Source organism: Vanessa cardui, chromosome 9 (genome assembly GCF_905220365.1).
Source record: "Vanessa cardui chromosome 9, ilVanCard2.1, whole genome shotgun sequence".
Taxonomy (NCBI): Eukaryota; Metazoa; Arthropoda; class Insecta; order Lepidoptera; family Nymphalidae; genus Vanessa; species Vanessa cardui.
In genome coordinates this window covers 14,840,422-14,865,210 of record NC_061131.1, presented here as the reverse complement: position 1 = coordinate 14,865,210, position 24,789 = coordinate 14,840,422, and the positions used below count along the sequence as shown (strand labels likewise).

The following is a 24,789-nucleotide window of genomic DNA, read 5'->3' as shown; positions in this document are numbered from 1 at the left end:
TAATTTGGAATCATAAGTAAACAGACACTTTTATTTCATTCTATCAATAGCATTGTCCCTCGCTGATATATGTATGCTTATTTCTCTTAATTTAGAACTAATCAGCATAAGAATTATTTGACATATTAAAATGTATCATTTCAATTTTACTCATATCAGTGAAATTAATTAAATGCAATTTTAATTACAGGTCATCATAGCAGGCCTAATGTTTCATTAACTTCCTAAATAAAATGCTATCAGTAGCTAAACTTGTCTCAAGTATGATATTGTTAATAGGACGTTGACCCCGTGTCTCGGTGACAGGGGCCCATAAACATGTCCCACCTTACCCCGTTACTTGTTAATTGTTCTAAACGACTTGGAAACTGCGTTTATTGGACGGAGAGAGTGTTAGTTTCAATTTAGTATATCATTTATTTATATTAATGTATACCTAGGTATACAAATTATTCTGAATTAATTAAAGTTACATTAATACAAATACGTTATGATAATGTTATATAATATTGTTTAACACTGTTTTAATTATATGTAATGAGAGTAGAACAAAAACAAAAGGTACAATTTATAATGTGTTAAGTAACCAACTAACTTTTAGCGAACAAATCACTTTCTTATGGTATAGGTTGGCGGACGAGCATATGGCCACCTGATCGTAAGTGGTCACCATCACCCATAGATAATGACGCTGTAAGAAATATTAACCTTACATCGTCGATGCGCCACCAACCTTGGGAACTAAGATGTTTTGTCCCTCGTGCCTGTAGTTACACTGGCTCACTCACCCTTCAAACCGGAACACAACAAATTATATTTGGCGGTAGAATAACTGATGAGTGGGTGGTACCTACCCTAACGGGCTTCCACAAAGCCCTACCACCGAGTATATGCATATTTTTAAATGAGTAGTACGTCAAGAAATTTTGAGATGGTAAAAATATACACATATATTATATAACATAGTACTATATGCAAACTCAACTTAAAAATAGATACATTATCATATAAAAAGATCTATCACTAAATATCGTAACATAATAATCCTAATAATAAATCATATTAGACAGATACTAGTTGAAAGACTACTACTATACAGCTCTAGAATATTACAAAATATATTGAAGATAATGATTAAAATATATCTCGTTTTATTGAACGCGTCTTAATCTTATTTTTATGCCTTTCACTATCACACGTCACACGCTTGTGCTACTGATTGTGTTTTAATATCAAGTCCTCAACGTTTCCGTGGTGTAGCGGTTATCACATCTGCCTAACACGCAGAAGGCCCCCGGTTCGATCCCGGGCGGAAACATATCTATTTTATTTCTATTTTTTTTTTAAATTGAAATATTTACTTTTAATTTTCAAAAAATAATTGTATACTTTTGAAGCGATACCGATTATATTCAAATGTTATAAGGGTGTAGGTAATACAATGTACCCAACATTGTAAGTACTTGTGAATATAGACATAAAAGAACATATAGAAACTTTATCGATCCTCATCTGAAGACGTGTATTGTTTTATTGTTGTTATATTGTTATCACCGAACCTAAAACGAGTATTGTTCATATGGAATGGTATATATACAGGTGATAATGTCCTCCACAACTCTTTCAGCCAAGGCGGTCAACAAAGAATTACACAGTGCAGAGGTATGAACGTAAACACTTTATTCCTTTATTTTCATGATAATTTGGGAACAAAGGCTTTCGAGATACGACTGAGAGCATCTGAGAGTTTCTTCAAGTCCAATATTATTTATTGGCTCGATCCTCGGACTTTCGAGATCCAGGAATTGAATCTAGGACCTCGAGATACTACCTTATAAGGTAGTCACTAGACCAAAATAGGAGATAACCACTTCACGACGGGTTAAACACGCAATATATCAATTTGATAAATACTCGTAAACTATAACAGTTAACAGGCCGCGGGCATTCCGCTGAGAAACTTATTATAATCAATGCGTTACGGACCCATTTCAGGTGGAGTAGAAACAAGGTAATATATCAAAGTTTGCAACTTAACCGAGTGCGAGGTGCGAGGGTATGAGTTATGCTCACCGCAAACCCGCTGAGAGTGTGCTCGAAGCGACGAGCGTTGGCGAGTTGTATGTAGCTATATTATGAACGAAGATTCACTTTAAATAAATTATTTTTGTTCATTAGAAAAGCCACTACATTAAGTAAAATTATCATTAATAAATTAGTTTTTCTATCTTCTCAGTTACTTACTATCTATTAAAACCGTTATCTTACTATATTCCAATGGTAGGAATATATACTTCATTATTACTAATAAACATGCGACATCGTGTCGGTACTACAGATATTATTTAGTATAGTAGTAGTTAAAGCCAACGATTCCATTCAAAGTTGTTTTGTTATATTTACTTCATGTTTTATTGGAATTACTTAAAATGCCTTTGTGCAAATTCATTTAGATAGGCACTATTCCCTAAACATATTATATTATATCGCCGAATAACAAGACTATATTTTTGTGTTCCGGGTCGAAGAGTAAGTGACCACAAAAAACTACAGGCACAAAGGACTTAATAGCATGATGATTTCTAGAATTAATATTATTTTTTACAGTATTTTTATGGTACAGTGGTGACCACTTACCATTAGTTGGATCTTTGGTCAGTCCGTTTATGTAAGAAAAATGACTATAGAGGAATAATGTCTTTCATTTCATTAGAGCTGTGATGTTCTATGAGCGTTTGAATAAGCAGTAATTTTATTTTGTCACCCGCTTCCGCTTCCGTCTATGGCTCGCTCGTCCGCGTTACCAAAACGCATTTATCGTGGGCGGAGCTGTCGCGAGTAATTGAGTTAGCGTAAGAAACGGCACGGCTCGCTCGAGACTTCAAGTTTTGTTACTTGTAGTTTGTAGTCAAACTACTACCGTTATTTACGCTCGCCACACCTTGCGTTCAAATTAGGCGCTGTAAATTTCAATGTTACATGTGTCATGAAGACGTACGACTCCTTAAAGAGGCTCGTAGCTTTCAACGATTCATCTTTTACTTCGATTCCGAAATTGATTCTATATTGTCTTTTCAAATAATATCCTTACAAAAAAACATTCAAAGATTGTTTTCAGTGCTATACTGGCTTGCTGGCCTAGTGGCTATATTATTGAGCTGCAGCGCTTGAGCTCGTTCCGGTATTGTGTGATAGCTGTGTTCCAAGTTAAGCAATAAGCCGCTGGTGATTTTTCCTTGAAAATGGCAACGAAGACTGGAATCGGAAACAAGGCTTTAAAATTTAAATAAAAAATCACCAATATAATAAACGAATCTAACATATCATAACATATAGTCTTACATTAAACCTTATATCGAGATAATATCGTAAGATACAGCTTCCCACTCAGTACAAATAGTTTTTTACCGTTGGTATTTCAGACCCCCCGTGTGTCGGAAGCTGACGGACGGACGATGCTATCAATACGGCTTATCCCGACAGATTATATGTATGTACGGACTTACGAAAAAATGCTGATCGTGATTCCGCATACTGATAGCGCTGTTTTGATGTTTGTTTGTTGTCGTTCACCTATCCGCACGTAACGATAAACAATGTAACGAGGTCTTGTATATACATACAGACTTTACATAATAATTCGTTCTATGTCCTTCATAGCTTAACGGTATGCCAATTGTATTGATTCGCTAAGTTTCTTTCACCGGTTCTTCTCATGTCAGGGTGTTTCTTTTCCGAACCGATGGTACTGTTTCAATTGACCATCAAAAAGGAAGTGTAATACTTCTATATTGTATAAAGAAGTTTGAGTTTGAATTTGGCCAATGTTAAAGTTATAGGTTCAATTTTGACTCTTTATATATTAGGTCTATGTTATTTCAGTATATTTATATTTAATGTCTGCTTATCTACATAAACTTTTTTTTTTTAAATAAATAAACTTCCTATTATAATACTTAGTAAATTTTAGGATAGGTAAGTAGTGTAGTTATTTTAATTTATTTCACGTATATGAAAGATACTTTTAATTAATTAATTATATTTACGTTATTGAATTGCTTATAACAGTTTAGTTTACACGTATTAGATAATAGAAATATAAAAAAAAAATCTCCATATAACTCACCTAAACGAAATATCTTCAACGCAATACTCCCTGTGTTTGTCATAATTCGTAGATAATAAATATCTCATAGTATTACGACTCGATGGTCACAAACGGCTCTCATCGAGTCACGTCCGCCGTGACGACAAACACCTCAGCGTCGGAAGTAGTAACAAGTGCCGTTGAGATCTCTTTACGAGTTCATATTATTGGGAGCATTAATCGCTCCATTTACGACACTTACCTAATCATAGTCTATTCACAGCCTTATATTGAGGAAAATATTTTTTTGCTTGCATTTTATTTGGCATTCGTATGTGTCTTTCTGTATTAATATTTTGGATATTTAAATCATTTAAAAACAATATGATACAAAATAAATTACAATAACGAACCGGTCAAAATACTTAGTATGAACTTTTTCCGTCAATTAAGTTTGGTAAGTATTTAAATATCTTCGTAAGACTCACATAGATTGCAATGGACTTGATTGATTGACTGATTTGACCCTGAATGGAATCAGAGATTGGATATCAATTTGACGATATTATACTATTATAATTGTGCAATAAATAAGAATAAAGTTAATACTTGACAAAAATAGTCATTTTGTTTTATTGCTATTTTTGTACTAATATTATATTATACATAATAATTATTGACGCAACAGCTAGAACGTCAAGCAGCAAATAAATTAATATCTAGGTAGGACCTGTAAGAAGTGGTCGAATGGACTTAACTTGTAAGAGAACCAAGGGCTATGAAATAATAATAATAATTTCAAGATTCTAATTAAATTGATTTCCATTCGACAACCCTAAAATCTGCAGAATCTATTAGCAAAAACAATCCCATAACGTACATTATCAGCCTCACTAACGAGGTCGTGTAATGGAGGCGTAAAAGAAGTTCGGACATAACGTTCGAATGTTAATCACAATCAATTTATGATCGACTGAATTGAATTATGACGAATATAAAAATTCCATTCCGTTACATTCAATTAAAGCTCTTCTTTCTATTTGGCAGATGCTTATCGCATTAATGATTTTCGTTTGGTATCATTTTTGAACGTTTGAAAGTTTTTGATGAAGCTGGGAGGAAATTTGAATAGTGAAGCTCAAGTTAAGAGTTATTACACTTATTGTCCCAGTTAAGGCTTGCAATGAGCCTATATTTGTTGGTCATTTTGTTCCTTCAAATAGATTTAAGCTTAAAGCTTAGTCACTAAATAAATAGAATACTTAATAATTTTAAAATAATTAAATCTTATAATTTTGGAAAATAAATCCATTTTACAATTTCAAATTTACTTACTTAATTTAAACATAGCTTACCATTAAAACTTCCTATGCTATCAGTTAAGTCAGTTGTCACTTTCTCTTACCATCACCGAGCACTATCGCTGTAAACCAATCAGATTCAAGCCACTTTCATGTCCTATCAATCGCGGCCTCTTCCTGCCCACTACACTGTCGCTAATGACTAATTACGCTTGTACAATCCCTCCACTACGATGTACTGCTAAGTTCTTCAGTGTTCTTTTTGCGCAAGCAAAAATCGACCTTATCGTCGTCAATCTCAAATGTCTTATTGAAATATTGTAAAGTGCAATTAAGCCGTTTTGCCATTGAGAAGTCCGGAGTACGCTCATTAAGTATTTAGCATCGCTATGATTTTATATCAAAGAAATAGAGTCTTTAGTTTTTTGACGATAAGGTATTAATTTGTTTGGTTGTTTCTTTTGTAGTTATGATCAAACGATCGTATGGTGGAGTGCACGGAAGGTTTCCTGAGGAAAGATATCGGCACGTAATGAGTTGAGTGCCATTCAAAACATCATTATCTCAGTCGGGATCGTACTGCGGCCGGCTTTGTGATTCTTTGTGTCGATATGTTGTTTGTTCTGTTCGAAGATCTTGAATTGAGCGCGAAACTTCTTTCTTTGAGATACTCGTAGTTTCGTTTTGTAATGTTATTCAAATTGTTATCTCTTATAATGATGATTGAATCAATGATTTCGTTATGCAATGCATCTCGAATCTTAATGTTAATTGTACCTTAATACTAATGACTTTTATTTTTTCTATAGTTTTATACGAGTAGATACTTGTTCATATAGATATATATGTTACTATAAGTCAGTCGTGGCTTCGCTAGCGTTTTAGGATGTTGGTTGTCATGTGTCAGGCAAAAAATTAACCTATTAGTCCTTAAATTTCAAGTTTGCCTCATACGAATTTCATCAAATTCAGTTAAGCGGTTTGGTCATGAAAAAGCGACAGACAAAGAGACACAGTTACGATCATATTTATAACATTATTATAAATTGGGTGCTTACAGCGCTGTAAGCAACATATATAGTGAAATCGTAGGTATGTGTAGTAAAAATCAATGTGAGCCCCTCTAAAGCAGCTAGCATTCTACTTTAGACACTTCCAACTAACTTCTATAGATTGTATTGTATAAGATCAAGTATTGACTAGTTATGACTCAGTTAGTTGACGAGTATTGAGAGTTTGATGGATGACGAGGAGGCACCGGTGTCGGCCTGGGTCTAACCTTGTTTGCTGCCGAAGTTTGCACGAGGCTTTTAGGTGATATTATTTGTACTAATGCAATTAGCTGAAGTCGCTACGAACTTTATCGTTATTTATTTTATTAACAGTTATTATTATGTTTCATATCTTATGATTGAATAGATTGTCGTTAATTGTACACAATTAGAAAAAATATATATATTATGGTAAATACTGAAGGCGGCTTCATCGCTAAGAGAGCGATCTCTTTTCATTTTAATTATTCAATGTAAAGTAAAGTAAAGCATCGGCCTGTAAATTACGTGTTGCTGGGCTAAGGCCTCCTTTCCCATTGAGGATTGGGTTTGGAACATATTCTACCAAGGTGTTCCAACGCGGGCTGATGGAAATTATTATTAATAATATTTATTTATTTAAAATTTGTGTTCAGCAAATAGCTGTAAATACGTTGTAAGAATTTTGTTCGAATGTACCCTTTATTCTTAGTGTTTCTCTAATGGTTATCCATATCCATCCATAATTTCTATCTAATTCAACTAATCGTTACCTCAAATATATTGTATTTTTAATTTGGTGTTAAATAAAGTGCATTCATTTTTTACTTTATGGTATATTTCTTAATATCTATAATCCACTTTCACAATGTAATTTCAACCCATAATAATTTAGCATAAATATTATTATCCATCAATTATATTTATTAAATAATATAAATATATTATACAATTATTTATTCCCTTAAAATTATATAACAATAGATACTTATGTTATACATCAGTAAAACCGTAGTTGTGTTACAGCATCTTGTATCTAAAGCCCATTTCACACTAACCCCTAATAATTCCAACTTTTATATTGAATCGTTACATCTTAATATTCAATTAGCCGTAATTGCCGGGATGAGATGACAGGCAGATTAACGGCCACACATAATTCATTACGGAAATGGACTTTATGGCGACTGTAACTTTTTTACAATGGGTGTGTAACCGCCTTTATGGCGGATAGAACTGGGAATATATAAGTTTTATGCGAAATTATTTTGAGTGATTAGACGTTTTTATTGCTTCGTTAGATTTCGTTGTGTGGCTTTGATGATCTTCTTAAATTACATTGGAATATGGCGTTTAGCTTGGTAATGTACTCTCCTTGAATAATACTATCTAAACAGACCTCATTAATTTTCAACAAATTCAATATTTTCTTACGAAGGATTCTTTCGAATGGTTATGTCACACGATTTCCAAACCTAAAACTTTCCATATTAAGAGTAGTTGTACCTATCTGGTTATTTATATACGTAAAAGCTAAAGTCTAAATCTAAATGACTAGCAATAATGGTCACTTAGATTTTACTGTGACACAGTTATGGTCATTAAATGATAAAATCAATTCAAAGATTTTTGAAATGGTTGCAGTAAAATTAAAGCATAAAAATTGCTTAATACTGGGAAATACAAAGTGTGAAGTTATAAACATGTATAAGGTTCGCAATTGAAGTTTATACGTACGTCAACAAAGTGAGGCCATACAGGAAGAAATGCAAAATGATAATTGTCGATAAAAATGCAAGACTTCGAGACATCGTCGTGGAGAGCGAGTCGCGGGTAGGTTGGCCATGATTACACATCCCCTGCATACATTCATGTGATTATTTTTAAATTACAAGTTCATTCCATGAAATTTATTATTGTCACAACAACAACACAACAACAACAGCCTGTAAATTCCCACTGCTGGGCTAAAGGCCTCCTCTCCCTTTGAGGAGAAGGATTGGAACATTTTCCACCACGCTGTTCCAATGCGGGTTGGTGGAATACACATGTGGCAGAATTTATTTGAAATTTGTCACATGCAGGTTTCCTCACGATGTTTTCCTTCACCGCTGAGCACGAGATGAATTATAAAGACAAATTAAGCACATGAATCAGAGGTGCTTGCCTGGGTTTGAACCCGCAATCATCAGTTAAGATGCACGCGTTCTTACCATTGGGCCATCTCGGCTATTATTGTCACAGATTTTTATGTATTCTAAGTACCACAAGCATTTTTTTTTCGCTGGAATAACTCTACGCGTTTCCTCCACGTGTGTGAAAGTGGGGGGGAGGTTATGAGAAAAACAAAACACCGGAATACCAACTAAAAAAGCCAGTGGTACCCTTTTTGTCGTTTCAGCGGGATCGTTTTCTATACTACCGTGACAACCACAAGCCAAGCCAAGATGCCCGCCGCGTTTTAACCGCTATTACTGCAAATTGGGCCAATAATTGTTCCATCATCAATTGTAGAAACTCTTCTACAGTAAATCGAACAAATTAAGTTATTACTTATCAGTAATATTTAGGTAAGTTACTTAAATAGTTTTGAGGCTCAAATATCTATGTTAGTTTTACAATAATTCATTATTATGGTCGAGTATGACTGAGGTGTCCTCATTGAAGGTGTGAAAATATGACATGCTCGGTTTTTATAACATGCGTTATCTAGCCTTCTCTTAATCTGTGATAATTGTTTTGAAAAATTCTTGTCTCTGAAAGAGGGATTAGCAAATATCGTTATATTGACGTATTAGTATTAAAGTATTAATTAAAAGTAAATAAAAATGATCTACCTAGTCCGTATTCATCGAGATCCATGGTCCCGCTAGTCGTAAATAATACGACTAGTATCTTGGTCGTTCGCCGTGTAATGTGCGCATTGCGACGCATTAAAACGCCTACTCGCTATTCATACTGCTATTAAATATTATTCATATTCGAAACGAATGTTTATTATACGAATTTTTGTAACAAATGATCTTTGGATTTAAATACAAGTTTTACTCTTCGTGACTGTACACGAAGGCTTTATGTTATCTATGAGAGATTTTTTGAGTGATTCTGAAATGGTGTTTCATAGCTATGCTATGTAACAACAATACTACGCTATGTAAGTTCTAAAGCTCAAAAATAAAATCTTTTCCAAGGTATTAAAGTGTAGAATCCTAGAGATAAATTCTCCATGGAAAAAATAATAAATTGTTTTGGCCCGTCCCTTGGTTCGACTACAACTTAATGAGTTAGCTCCAAACCATCATCGCAGTTAATTAAAATATGTGACGTACTTGCATACGAAACATGCAAGAAAACAAAAACACTTCTATCGCCGCACTGCACTAAAGTGCTTCACTAAAGCATGCACTGATTTGAAGTCGTAATCATCTGTCTATAAATTGGAACATCTCAGCTCATGTGTTTAGATTTCGAATTATTTACATAAAATGCCAATAAAGAAAGTGTTTACATTATTAAACAAAACATTTATTTTTCATTTTGATTGTCTCTGTTAATTTCGCAGTTAGCTTATAAGCAATGGATCAATCAAAATAAACAGTGATACCTAATATGTAACTTGTAGCTTAATAATGATATCCTAGATATTTTATGTTTGCTTACAAAATTAAAATTCATACATTAAGATGTAATTTTGTAATCGTATTAATTATGTAAATGTTCTTAATAAGATACTTAAAGTAAAAATCTTCATTCAATATAGAAGCGTTATGTTTGCTTATTGATTTTCAAACATCTGCTACGGCAATAAACACCTTAACTTGTGAAGAACAAGCGAAAGAAAGTAAATGCCTTGACTACCCCAGGAACTTCCTTTCTCAAACCACTGAGGCACTTATTTTGGACTGCATTCTGCAATACCTTTAGATATTAGCTCACAAAGCAAAAAAAATCTTTCTATTTCATTCTATTCTTTTCTTGAAGCGGCTTTTTCACCTTGATACATTTTAATTGCGTGTATTTATATTCTAAGGGACGAGCATACGCGAGTACGTTGAACGAAAAGCGAAATCTGTAAGCAAAATAAAATTCGGTTAGCGAAAGGTACTGATCCAGTGAATGGCACATCTAATTCAGGGATTGTATATTTATTTACTCACACGCGACAATTTACATATAAGAACCAATTCAATTCCCGGCGTACCGCGTTCGCAGGGATTAAGGCCATAACCCCCCCTTCCCACAGCCCCCTCTAGGAGACCATTCCCTACGTAATCCTCATAAATCCACTTTATATTCATCCACCTTAAAGACCCCAATAAAAGTAACTAGTGTTACAATTTTTATTTTCGACGTCAGATTAGTATCGGGATATGTTTAGTGACATTCTCGTAATTTTATCAATGATCTTGTCTTACGGATATATCGTACAAGCGTATGTGCCAACGCCCCTGCAGCCTCTATTATCTCTCGTAAATAATTCAATGGAAATTTATATGACCAGAGAGAAATCAAACTCCTGAGCAATGAGTAGTGTTTTCCGAGGCGCTGTCTGTCGATTTTCGATTGAAATGTTTCTCGACACGTAAATCTCAAAAGTTTTTATTGGTCTGACTCTGAGCTTGAGATCATGCCCTCGGGGTCTAATTAAACCAACTAGGCTGTATCATTTTCACATCTTTTGTATTTGTTAATCTTCGTAAGTAGCCAGCGAGGGCCTTTGCGTTTTTCCATCACTCTATTGATAGCACACGCTATATTAAACTTGACAATAAATCGGCCGAAAGGCGTAGAGTCGCGTCGAATATATTTATTTCCATCAAAATATTCTTTTTTCAATAATGTTACACTTTTGAATTAAATTTATTGATACTACCGATTCGGAAATTAGACTCTACCTAGAAGAACCCGCAAGTGACCATTTCAATGCAGATTTTAATCCAGAAAATAATAAATACTAAGTCCATGCTTTTTATCTTTGATAGTTTATAAAGTTGTATCGAGTAATGTGCCTTATTTACCAGTATCTTTTTTTAATATGAGCAATACATTTTTGAAAAGGCCAAGTTGTAAATAATACTTATATAGATAGTAATGAGCCTTATTAATCAATGTGTCTTTAATGTGACTTAACTCCTAAATTAAAAAAAATAACAACAATGTCAGCTCGAAGGATTCCCTGGTCCGCGTAATTCGCCGTTTGTATTCATACGCGCCGGAGCCGCGACACGCAACTCCATCATCTCCCAGCAGCATTTATTGCGCGCCTCCAGCTAAAAGGTATGCTCAGCTTGGACTTAATATGGATTTAGTAGTCAGCTTAGTGCTTTCTTATATTGTTTACGATTTTAATAATGCGAATTCTATCTGGACGTTCGCTTAGTATGTGGCGTTACTGGTAATATAAGAATGTGATGAGACTTATTTTCTGACCTGAATTGTTTATAAGGATAGATATATTATATTTTTATAATAATGATATAGCAACTTGTGTTTGATTGTTTTATTCAAATCCAAACATTATGTTTAATTTAATGTTATAAGTACTCTTAAATTGGATAGGTATTTTAATGACGTAAGCCGATTTTTGTCCCAGTGACTATGGGACGACATACAAATAAAAAAATGGTTATAGTCTCATTTTAAAAAGCACCAGCTGTAGATGTACAAATACTTAAAGATTATTCTTATTTGCAATTTACTAAATTGTTACAATTTTTGGCCAGATAGTATGCGGCGCAATGACTGCATAAAAAACATATGTAAAACAAAACCTGTCATAGGTTTCAAAATTTGTAAAAAATCTGTTTAATTAACGTGTGCTGCTTTCTACTATCTAATTAATATTAGATACATTCGACATTCATCGGATAAAACAACCCTGAAGCTTTTTGCGTAGTATAAATCCACTGTATCACATATATGACTTGGTCCAATCAAGTCTCGTCGTCTTAAAGACGTTGCTATACATTGCAATCAGGTTGGGAGCTATATATTTACATAAATAATAAAAAAACTCGTAACTGTCCGAGGGTCCTCTGTTATCTTTCTCTGGCTATTAACTTATGAAAATAAGATACAATAACACTTTGTTTATTTTGCGTTATGCCTTGCCAGGGAAATTTGCGATGGACGAAGGATTCGCGCAAGGCTTCTCAAAGTTCAAGTTGACCTTTTTATAAATATAATAATATAATGTGTGTGACTACCTATACACATGCTTAGATTCGCTAAAGGATATGTGATGGATATGACAATATTAAAAATAAATATAATTAATCTTTTAATAAATATATTTAATGTAAACAATTGTTTTACTTAATATAAATCGTATACATTAAAAAATATGAAGCAATATTAATTTATTTAAAAATAAATAATGTATATTTTTCTAGATACCTAAAATTATATCGTTAGTTAAAATTTCAGATAAATCGAATTGTTATAGTTTGAGAAGCGATGGTCAGTTTTTCAAATGAGAAATATGATAGGCGACGTACTGGTCCCACATCGGGCGCCACTCGCCGGACGAACGTGACGCGTGTTGTCACTATAAACAAGATAGCGACTTTTCCACAGATAACATAACATTACACGGGAAAGCGCTCCAGCACTGCTTATTTAGATTTCATTGAATATATATATTTGCTTATTTGCAAGAAAGGTTAGATAATATTTTTTTGGGAAGAGTCACCAAGTCTTTTAATATATTTTCTTGCCGTCCATACGTTTATTAATATTCTCAAAAAAATTGAATTCCTAGTAAGACTACGCTCGGGTCCAAATCATTTGTTTTTTTTTTATTAATACTGTATTTAAAAAAAACCGCATCGCACAACCTAAGGTAGTAGACGTAGTAAGCAATCAATCAATCAACGTACAATAGACACGTTGCAATAGCCTTCATAATATGTTACTCATAAATTGTCAAACATCAATAATACGTTATTGGGTGTATATAATCTTAGTAAATTAAAATAGAATTACTATGTCATGGAAAAATTGTTTCCACACAATAGTTCCACGAATATCTATTATAACAAATTGATTCCAAAATACAAGATCAAGAAACATAAACACTTGACTCTCAGAATAATGAAAGTTCAATAAACAAGTCACCCCGCGCCATAAATATGAATGTCTCAGTGGGTATGAATTACATGCAATCGAACATAACCGACTTGCACCCCCAGGAATAAACATTACATTCGAAAGGAAACACTCAAAAATGCCCGACAAAAACCCCGTGAAATCTCGACCCACCTCATAAAACACGTGAAACAATATCTCTAACGCACCGCGCTACAACAAACACGCGTGGACGCGTTATTATTAGTCTTATTCCAATAATCATAAGGTTTAGAATACATTGTTCGGTTATCAATGTTATTGTGGTAAATATTCGGCTTTCCTAAGCTATAAAAGTATATTGTGCGTCTGTAAACGTAGGCGGCTGTTTGTCACCATTTGCATAGAGATGCTGAGAGGTCGAGGATTCAGATCCTAACAAATAATAAGGGTCGATGGCTTCTCGTAGCTTTGGGGGCAGGTGATTGAGATTTCGTGTAGGAATGGCTTCATTAACCAGATAAAACTGGACAAACATCTTTTAATCAAGATAAAATAAAATGAATAAAAGCTAGAAAGTTGCTCACAGCAGGAACGTTATTTTGTCTTATTGCAATATATAAATCAAGTGTCTGAACAAATGTATACTTTTTCGAATTAGTCTACTACAAGCTCTTTCGAATTGTCACTATACAATATAATAGTTCTAATTAAAAGTGACAATTGACAAGAAGAGATATTACTTACGTCGATACTATACATATGCTGGTAAATTTATGATGGCTGTAAGAAAATCCACTATGTCCGAACATTTTTGTTATCTATATAGAATGTTCATCGCTATAATTAGAGATCAAATAAAATGAAAACTGTCTTTAAAAAGAAAACATAAATAACACTAAATCATCCAGATGATATCAAGGAAAACTGGATAGAAATTCAGTAGCTAATCTTTCCACTTATAATATCCTAGATATGTTAATTAATTTTAAAATAAAATTTATGCTTCATGATCGCACTTCTCTGAATTTCAGTGTTTTGAATTATCTCTACTTCCAAGGAAATAATTTCCATAGCTAATAATTTAGTTAATTAATAACTGGCAACCAACGAATACGTCAACATGCAAAAAATTGAGCTGTCAAAGAATTATTCAAAGAAATTTATTTAAAATAATCTAAATCTAATTTTTAAACCTAAAAAAGTAAAATACAGACAGTATATAAAATAAAACAGTAATAAAATATGCGTATATAACAGTATGAACAAATATATAACTACAATATGCAGAAAATCAAAATGACAGTGTCAAAACACAATAAATAATGTAAAAATCTAAGATCATGTTGACAAGAGCCAGGCAACAAGCGCACAACAATCCATCCCCGGACCCGCCGCTCAGCTCCGCCTCGCAGGCACAGGACCCCGCACAAGGAAGTAGTCTGGTGTCTGCAGCTGCGTCGAGCTCGAGCGACGAGTACTTCTCCCCGCCGACGTCGCCAACACCTGTACGTCGAGCGGGGAGACGCCGGCCACCGACGGGCTTGGGAGCCAGAGGCCAACCGATCTCGAACAGGGTCCCCGCTTCCGGTGGTGGTGTGCAGCGCATGCGATGGACACAACCCATTAATGAAAATGTCATGCGCGCATACTATGGGGCTACAAAGGGGGGAACTAACCTCACTGCGTACCGTGTTAGGATGCTCTCTCTGTTTCAGGCGCTTGAACCAGCTGTCAACGTCTCGGCTCAACGACTGTCGGATCAGGTGCGAGTCATTCTGCGTAACAACAGGCTGAGTGACACCGTACTTGATCGGATTCGCTCGGAAACATGTAATAGCGATGTCACTTCTGGCCCGTCAACGCCCGTGGTTGAGGAACCACTTCCTGCAATACCACAGGGCCCAGAACATGATGATGAGGGTGGTGGTGACATGGCTATTACAAAAAGTAAGTACAGTGATCATTTGAGGAGCGCACTGGGGGATGCGATTCGGGAGTATCGTAACACTCCCGCTGAGCTTAGGCCACGTTTGCCACGTTTGCCCATGACTAAACGGAATAGGGACCTAGTGTGCACTCTGGATTCACTGCTCGCAGATTATTTTGAGAGCAGTGAAAATCTCGAGGATACGCACTCAATTCTGTTTTGTGCGGCTGTTGCAGCATGTCGTGTAGCTGGTGTTACATTTGAAGACACCGAACGTGCTACACGACCAAAGGCTGTTGCACCGGCCTGGCAGAGCAGGATTGAGAAACGTATTAATGAGACCAGAGTGCTCATTGGAAAACTTTATTGTTTTAAGGAAGGGAATACGCGTCCACGTGTAATGCGTTTCGTGGGGCGGGCGTTCTTGGGAACTGGTATCAGTCCGCAAGAATATCCATCCCATGTCGTGGAGCGTATTGACTTCCTAAAACAAAAAGTTTATGCATGGGCAAGCCGCATCCGTCGGTACAGGCGGCGAGTGGACCGTTATCACTTGAATCGCAAATTCCAGAGCGATCAAAGGTGGGTGTACAGAACGTGGGAGCGACTCGACCAGGATGTGAGCGATGGGTGCCGCCCAGATGATGATGCCACGAATACATTTTGGCGCAACATCTGGTCGGTGCCCGTCGACCACATTGAAGGTGATTGGATGCTGGAGGTCAGGCAGGCGTGCGAGCCTTTGGAAGTGATGGGAAAAATTTCCATTGCTTCTGAAGATGTAGCTGCTGCAGTTCGATCCGTTGCCAACTGGAAGTCTCCGGGACCGGACGGGCTGCATAACTTCTGGCTAAAATGGCTGCGCAGCTCGCATGAATGCTTGGCATCCCAGTTCCAGTCAGCTCTAGAGTCTGGGTCGCTACCACAGTTCCTTACCACCGGAGTCACCCACCTGCTCCATAAGTCAGGTAGTGCAACGGATCCTAAAAATTATAGACCGATTACTTGTTTACCGACAGTCTATAAGCTCCTTACCGCCATTCTGAGAGATAAGATTAATAGTCACATACAGAATAATAGTATTTTGTCTGTCTCTCAGAATGGATGTAGGGGTGGATCACGAGGCACTAAGGAGCTACTCCTCATTGATATGACCATTAGCCAACAGGTTCGTCGTTCTCGAAAGAGTCTGTCGACATGCTGGATAGATTACAAGAGGGCCTATGATTCCGTGCCGCATACATGGCTCTTGAGGGTGCTGGAGTTGTATAAATTAGATACAACTCTATGCAGTTTCTTGAGATCATGTATGGGGCAATGGCGGACAGTCCTTCGCTATCCAGGATGCCGAACGATTCATGGTAATGACGAACCGATAAGGATTGAGCGGGGAATATTCCAGGGCGATAGTTTGAATCCATTGTGGTTTTGTTTAGCCTTGAACCCCCTAAGTACTCTCTTGGAGAGTTCAAGGCTAGGCTATCGTTTGCGGAGAGGAGGTAAAGTAATATCCCACCTACTTTACATGGATGACTTAAAGCTCTTTGCACCTTCAGATTCACAACTAATGGAGTTACTAAAGGTAACAGAAACTTTTAGTAATTCTATTAGAATGGAATTTGGAGTTGACAAATGCGCGGTTATGCATGTAAAGCGAGGAGAGATTATGGAATCTGACGGATTACAACTTTCAGATTCCATAAACTTTAAGTCACTGTCCGCAAACGAATCATACAAATACTTGGGTATGTCGGAAGCGTTAGGCATCAATGTGACCGACATGAAACAATCATTGCAGGAGCGTTTCTTTGGTCGCCTGAAAAAGGTACTCAAAAGTCTTTTATCAGGTGGCAATAAGGTTCGGTCCTTCAATGGTTGGGTCATGCCGGTCTTGATGTACTCTTTCGGCATACTCAAGTGGACTCAAAAAGAACTAGACGCCTTGGATAGGAAAGTTCGTGTCCTGCTGACTGCATATCGAATGCATCATCCTCGGTCTTCGGTGATGAGATTGTACATCCCACGGAGATGTGGTGGTCGTGGCTTTTTAAATGCCAAGACCCTACATAACCGTGAGGTATACAAACTCAGGGAGTATTTTCTCCACACTGACTTGGATATGCACCGAGATGTAGTTACAATGGACAAGGGACTAACTCCGCTCTCTTTAGGCAAAGAGAACTGGCACAAACCTGTAGTATTAAGTACTGAGAACCGCAAGGAGGTATGGAAGAGCAAGGAGTTACACGGACGCTTCTATCGGGCCCTTCATGGACCCGATGTGGACTTTATGGCGTCCGTATCTTGGCTACGGTTCGGTAACCTATTTGGTGAAACCGAAGGTTTTGTCTGTGCGATTATGGATGAAGTTATCATGACGAACAATTACCGGAGGTATATTGTGAGGGATGGCACGGTGGACATATGTCGGGCGTGTCACACTCCGGGCGAATCCCTTAGACATATTATTTCCGGTTGTTCTCGTCTTGCTAACGGAGAGTATTTGCACAGACATAATCAAGTGGCCAAGATTATCCATCAACAACTTGCACTTCGATACGGCCTTGTGGTATCAGAGGTACCATACTACAAGTATGTGCCCGACCCAGTTCTCGAGAATGGTCATATCACACTGTACTGGGACCGATCTATAATCACTGACAGGACTGTTGTCGCCAACAAGCCTGATATAGTGGTGATAGATCGGTCAGAGCGCCGCACGATAATTGTTGACATCACCATCCCTCATGATGAGAATCTCGTGAAAGCTGAGAAGGATAAACAAATAAAATATCTTGACTTAGCTCACGAGGTTGTCGACATGTGGGATGTGGATACAGCAGTTATTGTGCCGATAGTTGTTTCAGCGAATGGCCTAATGGCCAAGAGCCTCGACCAACATCTTAAGAGACTCTCGTTAGACAGCTGGGTCAAGGGCCTGATGCAGAAGGCAGTACTCCTCGGCACGGCGCGTATTGTGAGGAAGTTCCTCTCTCTGGAGCCCTGACCACCGGTGGCTTAGACCCTGGTCCCGTCACTGGTTGGCCTCTGTATTTTATATTTTTAAATATATTTTATACATATGTTTGTATTTTATATTTAAAAATGTAATATAATATGAGTAAAAATAAATAAATAATTAATAATAATAGTTAATTAAAAAAAAAAAAAAAAAGTAAAGTAACAGCCTGTAAATTCCCACTGCTGGGCTAAAGGCCTCCTCTCCCTTTGAGGAGAAGGTTTGGAACATATTCCACCACGCTGTTCCAATGCGGGTTGGTGGAATACACGTGTGGCAGAATTTCTATGAAATTTGTCACATGCAGGTTTCCTCACGATGTTTTCCTTCACCGCTGAGCACGAGATGAATTATAAAGACAAATTAAGCACATGAATCAGTGGTGCTCGCCTGGGTTTGAACCCGCAATCATCGGTTAAGATGCACGCGTTCTAACCACTGGGCCATCTCAGCTCATAATAATAGTTAATTAATTATCTTTAATTGATACTGTTGTTAACATAATATATAAAACAGGCAATTTTTGGTGGATTACTGAGAGTAACTGCTGAGTATTTTGCAAGTACTTTTTTAAAGAATCTCTACTCCGATCCGGTGGTAGGTAGCTTTACATTAAAGTTTACAGAACAATGTTACAATTGCCTATTTGAATATGGAAAATAGTAACAAATATTTTGTTATGTTAATGATTACATTTGAAAATAAGGATTCTAAATGAAGATTAGACCTCTAATTATACAATACATGTATATCCAACTTGGGTCGATTTCACTCCCAAGTAGTCGAAACAATTCGAAACAAATGGTAACAAAAGGTCCAAACAAATGCAAACATTTGAATTCTATACAACTCAATCCGTGATTTAACAAAGTGTTATGTTACTTGAGAAATCTTAATCAGCCTTACGAAGTATCTTTATTTACAACGCGGAATCCTCCCAGTAATCGGAGCGAGTAAAAAGAGGGGAAAAAACTATTGTATCACGCGAGGTTTGGAAGATATTCATTAGAGTTTATCCGTCGGAATGAATGGAATGAAATGAAAAAGAGGTGCTGATTTCAGGGACGTATTCGGTGTGAGACAGATATATGAACTGGTAGAATTATAATACGCACGTAAATCATTACATTAACGCTAGCTTGAACTTCTTAGTTAGAAAATATTTTATTTTTTATTTGGAATAAAGATAATTATTGTGATCGAATTATTTTGAATATTGAATTTATTATAAGTTAAATTTTTTCAGTCACTGTTTTTTTTTATTATCGGTCAACAACTTCAACTTTCCAAACAATATGTATGTATCAATAGTAATTGTATATTTCAAAGATAGTATTATTTTTCTCTATGTATATAAATAAGATTTATAATGATTTTGCAAGACACTACTTATTTTTCCTCCCGAATTCCCTCTCTGCCCAACAAAAGTCCTTGATTCGGCTAAGAAGGGTGGCTGTACGCGACGCACGTCCCGCCTTCAACGCTTCGACGGCGTAACGGGCTCAGAAAATTATATAAATAGGTGATAAATATGAAACGCACAAGTATCGTATGCTAATCATGCTAAATGGTCATATCTAATCAAGTATTTTTTACACACGCGAACGCAAATCAGGCTTATGAGATGTCCTCTGCGATAACTTTATGGAGCAAACGCAATGTCCGTCCTGTAATCTATGAGACAAAGAAAGCGGGGATGCCAAAACCCATAAGAAGGGTAATGAGATGTGCTGTGTTTTGCATAAGACGTTTTATTAAAATATTTAATCAAAGAAACCGGTCGTAAGGACAATACCCGATATGAACTTTTTTAGTTCCTTTGCATTGAACCTTAAGTTCTTGGACTGGATTACCATGTGATGGAGAAGATTATTCTGCTCAAGTAAATGGAGCGACTTGATTGAATTGCTAGCATGAGCGTTCCAAATTTAAGTCACATATCTGGAAAAACTATACAGACAATTTCAGCTCACAAATGAACGCATAAGAAAATTACAAATTAGTAAAATAAACTTAAAATAATTGGTGGAATGCTTTATGCCTCATCAAATATTATTCAATCCACTGTAGTATTAGCATACATGTCCAAACAAGTTTGGTAACAGGCCCGCAGCGGTGTCGCAGTGTCCGAAACAGTTGGACAACATCCGCTCAGTTTGCACTTTCCAGTCCAAAAGTCGCCTGTTGTTGACACCCTTTGTAACCGAATTGAAAATCCAATAGACATGACACTGGGAAAAATGTTGTGAGCCTATTAGTGTATTTCAAATATTAGCTACTAATTAATTATGCCTAAAGGTTAATTAAGGAGTAATTAATTTAATTTCATATTTATGATAGGTGTGCTTTTGGCAGCAAACTAAACAATTAGATTCAAATTTAATCTTCATAATTATACATATAATTTTTTTCTAAATTAAATGTCACCAGTTTGGAATTTGAAAAACGAGGATATCAGAGTCTAATTACCACTTTCTCATAGTAAATTCTCCAAATATTCCAAAACTATTCGAATGCCCTATCTTGCTCATTGATATTTAATTATAATAAATAAACATGATAGTTATAAGCCCCTCGATATCCCGGGATATTTGGAGTAGATATGGGAAGATATACATTTCATTACATGTAATATTTTAAGAATTTCATGTTCCGCATACAAGTCATGAAGCAAGTGTATAATGCTATAAATAGATTAGCATATTGATAGACTTTCTATTTGTTACACGGTCTACATCGATGATTAGACAAAGGTCGCTCTGACTCGTGACTGTGAGCCAGTGGGCCGCAAAGAGAGATCTGTCCCTGACGCGCCACTTCCCGATTGCGTGTTTATAAACTTGTTTCATACAATTTTCTACATTTCAAAGTTCACAAAGGGCAAATTTATAAGAGACATATTGTTTATATTTAAGTAGGTATATCTATCTCTTAAATCTTCAATATGTAATCTTCTTACTGAACGGAAGTCACTTCTTTGAGGTTCTTGGAGTATGTGTTAAAAATATTAATAAATAAGATGTATTATTTTATATAATATTTACATTTCAATTGTTTGCCAAACTTAGCTACGAGCAGCAGTAGATATATCTTATATTACGCGAATTGTTGGGAAATATAGAAAAAATTACAACCGATCGATCGTCGCTACGTGCGAAAAATGGAATCATATCCATGAAATCACGGATCAAAGGAATGCGTTCCATTGTCGATGTCAACGAAAATAAGGGGATGGAATTAGTTTAGGGTGCGAAAATAATTTTTATGCTCACTGCTCACGTCACAAATGGCTAATGGATCGATTTAACGACAACGACAGCAACACATTTCAGAAATAGAATAAATATTTAACCATGCTTATATTAACTTTAATAATTTAATCAACGCTGAAGAACTGCAACGCAAGTCAGCAATGCAGATATTATAAGCGTAAGATCACAAGGACATTTCATTTTTTAATTAGCAAAAACCGGCAACACATCTGCAAGCCCTCTGGTGTTGCAGATGTCCGTGGGCTGTGGTACCTAGTCACTTTTCATCAGATGAGCCTACTACTCGCTTGCCACCTATCTCTTAAAAAAATCTTGCTTGGAACTCTCCTCATAAACGCGCATTTTCTACCAACTGAGACACTGAAAAATCGATTCCAAAATTCGATTCCCAAGACGTCACTTAGTATAAAGTTACATCAAATAATTGATCGTAAACTGCAATCTTCAATCACCTTGATTCGGTACAATTAATTTATTATATCAAAGAATTTCGGCCTCAATTAGTTTGTCTGCGTGAAATAGAATGATTGCATGTCTCATATTAAGATTTAGAGATGGCGACAATAAACCTTTATCCTTATTAAAATTGATTACTGTTTATGGTTGATGAAAATTCGTTACAAATTTAAAACTACTGATTGAGACAATACTATCGTTTTTTGTTATTTACTTCTTGGGTTTCCGAATTGTTATCCTTTCTAAAGTGTAGTTCAATTTAAATATTTACGCTGTTGGTTACGTCTGGTCAATAATTGTTCTAGATGATCAGTGTGATAAAAGTGGCTCTAATCCATTTTATTTAAACAAAAGGCAGCAGCAGTTATTTACAAACTTTTGCTTTTTATACAAAATTTTTAATTGAAAACGAAATGGAATTAAGTGCTTTTCTTTTTATAGCGATATTGTTCTGGCTGATTTTAGTGGTAGCGGCCCATCTCATAGACAATTTGCAGAGGCAAATGCAAGGCAGAGAGCAAGCAAATTATGGAGGACTAATAGTGTGTGCTCTAACAAACATTCAATCTTTATTCCCTCACTCTCATAATCAGATGGGATGACAAACCTGACACGACCGGGAACCTCTCAGGCGCATGACCAACGGTTTACTTGCATTCCGAGGCGATTGGACACACATCCAACATTAAGTTCTGCCTGAATCTTTCACAGAAAAACCCAATAAGTTTCTATCGGTATGAACTAGGGTTTGAATTCAAAACTCTGGTATGTGCATAAGTGTGTGCGCTACTATTAAACAGCATCCAGTATTAATAAGGCATTCTTTAAAATAGCTCAGTGGTGAAACTGGTGTGAATTAACGATATCAAGTTTTATACTTTTGTCAGTTTCCACTAAAATATGAATGAAAAGTTTGCCTGAAATTTACAAATGTGAATTTAAAAAAATGAAACAAAAGTATTTCCTAGGCTTCTTTTCTTCGTAGCCACAAAGCTGTTATCACATTTAACAGCAGCTGACTCCTGCCACGTCTCCTGAGCGCCAGTGTCACGTTAATGTTTCAACGCGGTCATTGGATCCGCATAGCGTCGCTGATCGCCGGCGATTATTTCACTCCACGCTATTGCCACGTCTATTTATGATTGGTGTTATTGCTTTTGTTCTGCGCATACTTTTGTTTCAATTAAAACAACGTGATCTAGATTTATCCACGAAATTCAGTAAGGTTTATTATCTATATCGATCAAATTGATATGACGTGTATCCTTTTAAGACTTGAGATTTTTATTGTTATTTTTGTATTTTGCCATGATTTCTGAAGGTTATCTGTATGGAAGAACATATTTTACATTTATACATTATTTAAATTAAAAACGTTCTATAATAAAAAAATCGATTAGATGAATCAGTCAGCACTTGTAATATCGCTTTCAACAGCAAAGTTATGTCCTCGGTGATCCACCACCTTTACCTCTAGATTTAAGTTTATTTTTTGTCTTTCGCATAGGTATAAAGTGTGTTCTTCATTTATAAAAGTTACTTTTATGGACAGATTGTTTATTTTTTTCTAGACATAAATCATAAGACTTCTCCCAATGGAACGGGCGCGGTTATGAAACTGTCAGCGCCCACATTCAAGCTGTCATTAGTACCGTTTTGCTACCTCGCATAATTACTTTTGTTTTACCTGAGATTTCCATCCAAAAATATATCAGACTAGCTGTCCATTCCGACTCCGTACGATAACAGTTACTCCTACTAAAAGTCTTTTAGGAAATTGAGCTTTAAATATTTCTGTTTAACGTTGAATTTTTTAAAACCTTTTAACATTCACTGAAGTTCCATGACTAATCTTTCTGCCCTAACTGACTGACTGAGTCGAAATGGCCCAGTGGTTAGAACGCGTGCATCTTAACCGATGATCTCGGGTTCAAACACAGGCTATCACCACAGAATATTCATGTGCTTAATTTAGCCCGGCAGTGGGAAATTTACAGGCTGATGATGATGATGGTGACTTAAAAAGTCATAAATTCTATTTTGTTATTATATAAATTAGTTGAGATTTCCTAAAATTTCCCGGCTTAGTGATATTGTCTTCCTCTCGGAGTGATGTGACTGACTGACTGGGTGACTCGCAGTTCGCACAATAAACACGTCTCAGGCATCGTTAATCAACGACACTACACCTTGTGACCGGTTACACCGTTTTCATCTTAATCTATAGTTTATCAACTTAAAATTATTATTTTGAATATCTGTTGAATATCAATAAAAAAAAACAAGTTTAAAAACCGATTTCATTTTCAAAATACATTTAAATTACTATCGAGAAGATCCGGAAAAGAACTCTTTACTTTTAGGAGCTCATCAAGTAAGATCATCATTTAACTACCGTACACAATTTAATATATTCTGAGACCGTTTTTTTGTAGCACGATTTGTGCTGATCTCAATATATAAAGATTTTTATAATAATTGAAATTGATTCATAAATATCTTCAAAATATTTTAATTAAATGTGCTTATTATAATATTTAAAAACTGGTATTGGTACAAAGTGCCTGTGATCAAGTCACTTTTAGTTTCGGTTACGTCGGCCTGTCCAAAACAATGCTCCACCTTGAC

General features: G+C 35.9%; 1 non-coding gene across 1 annotated transcript; it reads left to right on the top strand.

Moving 5' to 3' along the window:
* Positions 1 to 1,245: 1,245 nt before the first annotated feature.
* Trnav-aac lies at positions 1,246 to 1,318 on the top strand. Its single transcript has one exon. It is a non-coding gene; the product is annotated as a tRNA-Val (tRNA).
* The last annotated feature ends 23,471 nt before the right edge of the window (positions 1,319 to 24,789 follow it).